Source organism: Xyrauchen texanus, chromosome 17 (genome assembly GCF_025860055.1).
Source record: "Xyrauchen texanus isolate HMW12.3.18 chromosome 17, RBS_HiC_50CHRs, whole genome shotgun sequence".
Taxonomy (NCBI): Eukaryota; Metazoa; Chordata; class Actinopteri; order Cypriniformes; family Catostomidae; genus Xyrauchen; species Xyrauchen texanus.
The window spans coordinates 40,259,493-40,265,326 of NC_068292.1; positions in this window are offsets into that span (position 1 = coordinate 40,259,493).

Genomic DNA, 5,834 nt, shown 5'->3' on the forward strand with positions numbered 1-5,834 from the left:
TTAATGTATAAAATATTTTTGATTGTGCTATTGTTTAATAAATTAAACAATCAATCAATGAAAAATATTTTAAAGTGTTGTGTTAAACATTTTCACTGTTCAAGCATTCATGGATGGTAGAGATACAGAATCACACACTCCCCACCTCATTATTAGATTTGGACACTAAAGTTTCTGAGAAGATTCTGCTCCTTGGAACAGTGAAACATTCAATATCTGTACCGTACTGTACTTTTCACATTGTATTGATATTCCTGAAACATTCTGGTTCATTTTAAACTCTCAACTCTGATTCTTCAACTTTAATTCAACCCAAACCACAATATACATTCAAACGTAGTTTTTTTTTTATTATTTTTTTTAGATAATGTCACCTTTAGCTGTGCTACCTATTTTTGGTTATGCTTTATTGTGTCTTATTACACTGCTCACTGGAATACTTGATTCTGATTGGTCAAAGGCGCCATCCAGTGGTCAGATACTGCTCTGTAACAACCGTGTGTGTGTGTGTGTGTGTGCGTGTCACAAAATATTTCTCAACATAGCTCACCTGAAAATGACTGTGATTGACTAAGCAGGGAGGAGAATTATAGTAAAAAAGGACTTAAATATTGATCTGTTTCTCTCCCTCATATCACTTCTGAGACATAGATTTAACCACTGGAGTCTTGTGGATTAGGCTACTTTATGCTGATATATGTGATATTTTGGCACTACATTCACTCGCATTGTATGGACAAAAAGAGCTGAGAAATTCTTCTAAAAATCTTTGAATTCAGCTGATAATAGAAAGTCATACACATCTAGGATGACATAAGTGTGAGTAAATGATGAGAGAATAAAATGTTTTGAGTGAATTATTCTTTTAAGATCATTATTTATATCTTCAGCTTTAGTGTCAATAGCAGAGATGGAAACTCTTAAAGTCGCAAAGAAAAAAATGTGTGACTTGTAAACAATTGACTTGAGGCTTGACTTGGACTCGAAATCATAGACTCATGAAAAACACAGGTCATTTTGCAACCGTTTTTCCCACCAGTGTGATTACAGAGTCGGCCAACTGTCTCTCTCTCTCTGTTTATGCACAGGCATTTTATGCTAAGCGATATCAAATGGCATAGGCCTACGAATCAAAAGTGGAATGAAATAGCCCTGATCAATGGACAAAGCAGCCCGAGAGCAGAGCAGCTGTGCTTACGCGTCTCACTTTATGTACTTTATTAGACATGTTTAAATAAACAAGCCAGTCCCTTAAAGTAGTCAGTTTTAATATTTCAAAATTGATTTAGACTTATTCAGGGTTTATTGAACTACCCAGCTGCAGATCTGGAGCTTCAGTTAATGTTCACATCATCCATCACAATGGGGAAAAAGTGTGATCTCAGTGATTTAGACTGTGGCATGATTGTTGTTGCCAGAAGGGCTAGTTTGAGTATTTCTGTAATTGATGATATCCTGGTATTTTCATGCATAGCAGACTCTAGAGTATATAGAGAATTGTGTGAAAACCAAAAAACATCAAGTGAGTGACAGTTCTGTGGGTGAAAACAGCTTGTTAATGATAGAGGTCAGAGGAGAATGGTCAGACGGGTCCAAGCTGACAGAAAGGTGACAGTAACCCAAATAAACACGTTACAAAAGTGCCAAGCAGAAAAACTTTTCTGAACATACAGTACCCCACGTCGAACCTTGTGGCGGATGGGCAACAGCAGCAGAAGACCCCTCTGGGTACCACTACTGTCAGCTAAGAAACTGAGGCTGCACTGGGCACAGGCTCACCAATGCTGGACAGTAGACGACTGGAAAAACATACCCTGGTCTGACGAATCTCGATTTCTGCTGCGGTTATCTGAGTTACCGTAGACTTTATCAGTTTCAACCAGTCTGCCCGTTCTCTGTTGACCTCTCTCATCAACAAGCCATTTCTGTCTACAGAACTGCCCCTCACTGGATGTTTTTTGTTTTTGGCACCATTCTGAGTAAATTCTAGAGACTGTTGGGCATTAAAATCCCAGGCGATCAGCAGTTACAGAAATACTCAGGCCAGCCCGTCTGGCACCAACAATCATGCCATGGTCCACGTCAATGAGATCATATTTTTGACTGTTGATGTGACACCTATCTGCATTGTTTTATGCACTGCACTGCTGCCACACGATTGGCTAATTAGATAATCGCATGGAAAACATCCAGTGAGCGGCAGTTCTGTAGACAGAAATGCCTTGTTGATGAGAGAGGTCAACAGAGAACGGGCAGACTGGTTCAAACTGATAAAGTCTACGGTAACTCAGATAACCATTCTGTACAATTGTGCTGAGAAGAATATAATCTCAGAATGCTATTCTGATATGCGGGTTGGTGCTGTTTTGGCAGCATGAGGGGGACCTACACAATATCAGACAGGTGGTTTTAATGTTGTGGCTGATCGGTGTATATACATATTGCAAGAACCAATGCTGTTTGACATCAATGACGTCAAAGCTGGTGCAACATATATTTTGTTCTGTTCCTCACACAAAGGTGTTGTATGGTTGCAGAAGACTAGGAATATAGCACTGAAGTTGTAAAAACTTCATTCAAGGCTTTTTGGTCACTATAAACTCCTACATTCATGAAAATAGCTGCTTAAAGATTCTTCTAAATTTATTCTTTTGCATTTCATGGAAATAAAATGAGAGTTTATATATATAAGATTATAGTTTGGTTCAACGAGGGTGAGTACATTATGCAGAATTTCTTAAAACATTTAAAAGGTTACAAAGTTTTAGGAGGCACTAACTATGGAAGTGAAAGGGGACAATTTCTGGAGGGTTTAAAAGCAGAAATGTGAAACTTATAATTTTAAAACACTTACATTAATTCTTCCGTTAAAACTCGTAAATAGTTGTAAAAGTTGTTTGAATTATTCTTTCAGAATTACAGGGTTTACCGCGTTACATCGTCATGGTAACGAAGTTGTAAAATTGGCTATAACTTTACACAGAAACATTTAGTAAGCATTTTATCTCATTAAAATGATGTTAACATGCATATTGTGTGTCTTGTGGTAATTTTCCAAAAATTTCAACATTTGCAGATTAGTCCCATTAACTTCCGTTGTGAGTGCCTCACTGTAACCCAGATTCTTGCTATTTTAAAGAAAAGGGGGGACAAGATGACATTTTTTTTTTGTGTATGTGTGTGTAAATCAACATTATGCTAGAAATATCTTGTCGGTGGAGCTTAACTCAACTAACTTGTATTAAATGGGGCAGGGGCATATTCCTGTCAATGAAGGGCTTCATTGACAAGGGCAAGGGGCCTCATTTTTGAACAACAGGTTCCAGTCTGTTGCAAGTGAAATAATCTTGATTTTATTTATTTTAGATTAAAACAGATGTATTAGCAGAGTAGCATACTCCAGAAAAGTGCAGGAGTGCTCAAGATGTGCCTCTCTGACTGCAATCTGTTTAGCCTTGGGAGGGGCATTGACCTACCCTCCTTGTAAATAGCTTAGGAGATTCGTTTAATCAGACCAAAATGACTTTTCCATGAATATGATTTGGCCACAGAGGCTCGCATTGAGTCCGGCCCCATCAGGTGACCTCAGGAACGCAGAAAAACATCACGTGCATCAGGACGGTTTCGCATCAGATGCAGAAATGCATTGTGCTGCCATTTATCGCCTCAATGTTACCTTAGTTCATCCTTAATGCAGTCTTTATTGAAATAATTTCATTTTAGACCAATTTTATCCAGAAAATAACCAGTAAATGGGTGTCCGTGAGTGGCGCCAATAATGAACAAGCTCACCAAAGAGGATTTGATGCAGTCATGGAAAATTGTCCATTTGCTGAGGTTCTTCCTGGTCTAACAAGCTGAAAACAGAAAGGAAAAAAGTCTACATAGAGGGTTAACTTGGTTTCCCTTCAGAAGAACCCATGGCTCTTCTTAATGAGATCTGGAAACAAGTAAACTCTAGAGGTAACTTGTCTTGGGATGTGCTTGAAAATGAATCAGATTTGGCGTTAAAATGAGAAAAATCTAGTCCAAAAATGACTAATAGTCATTAGTGGTTTCCCCACATTTTACACAGGAATATCAAGTTTAAAGGGATAGTTCATCCAAGATTAGAATTCTCTAATTTACTCACCCTCATGCCATCTCAGATGTGTATGAATTTCCTTCTGCTGAACACAAAATAATATTTTTAGAAGAATATCTCGGCTCTTTAGGTCCTCACAATGCAAGTGAATGGTGACCAAAATTTGGAAGCTCCAAAAAGCATATAAAGACAGCATATAAGTAATCCATACGACTCCAGTAGTTAAATCTATATATTCAAAAGCAATATTACAGGTGTGTGTGTGAGAGAAACTCACACACAGTACGTGCCAATATGCACAAAGAATGCAAATGACCAAAAACAGAAGAAGAATGTGAAAGACTTCTAGAAATCTTTGTGTTCTGCAGAAGAAAGAAAGTCCTACACATCTGAGATGGCATGAGATTGAGTAAATGATGAGAGAATTTTCATTTTTGGGTGAACTATCAGTTCAAAGTCAGTATAGGCCAACAACCAAGAACTAATCTGTTGAGTACACAGATACTAAATGTTTTATCTAAGAAACTAAATATTAAGGAACGTGTCTGTGGTCGTCATGACTATATCACAAAAAATATAGAGACACTTTTTTGAAGCTTCTGAGTTAAAATCACACAGATGGCCTATAAACATACTAAAAAACATATTTCTCGATACAAGCCTTGAATGGCTTAAACTCCACATGTGCTGAATAAATAAAAACAAATAGCGGAAAGATCATATAAATCGCATGGTACAATCACAACGTCACAAAATGTGCAAGTACCAGATAGCTGTAAAGAAACTGAACATAGACGCCATGTCACACGGTTTACAGGAAGAGTGTGCAGAGTTGACTGCAAATCTGTTGTCAAACAATAAAATATTGTAGTGTGTGCAAAGTGGGTGTTGACATCATTAACAATCGTGTTTAAGAGTTACAGATGTACATTCATGATTTTATAAAACAAATAGTTCCAGTCCTGCATGCTCATTGGTCAAAGACTCATTCCATCTGTGCTAAAATACACAATATACTGTACTAACATCTATGATGTATTATTGTTGAACAGCACCAAAAGAGGCCCAAAAAGAGTTTTACATGATGGGACTATACTTGCGGAAAGACAGTGCTCAATTATATTGCTAAAATATTCTGATGAAAATATGTGTCCTAATATTTTGGATTATTGAGTAACCATTTTTTATTATAATTTAAATAAGGTAACCTTCTTTGGGCTATGCTATATTGCTCTACATTGTGTATGTATCATTTTAAATATACTGCCAATGATATTGTACTGGCATGCTGATAAAGTGACTTGCCAACCTTTAAAATCATGTTCAAGATAGTACAGATAGACCATGAATTTAGCAAATGAAAAATAATATTTTCTGAAGCTCTGACGTTTAGCTGACTATGCCAGGTCCTTTAGTGACTACCCTATAAGTAACAAGGTCCCACCCACTGATTCAGCATCAGTGTAATCCCACAAAAGCAAAACCGCAGACATACCTGTAGGCTAGTGCTACCAAAGCTATAATATCTGCATGGTTTGAAAATAGTTGTTTATTCCTGGTCTAGAATTCTGATCCTCCAGTCACAGAAACTAACTGACTTGGGAGGAAAGTCAGGGAGGTGTTTTACTGTAATATGCCAAACAGCATAATCCTGATGTATTAATCACTGGTGTACCTAAATCAAAACAATCTTATATTTCAGCTTCTTCAGAGTAGCCTAAGAAAGACCAACAGCAGTTTTAAAGTTAGA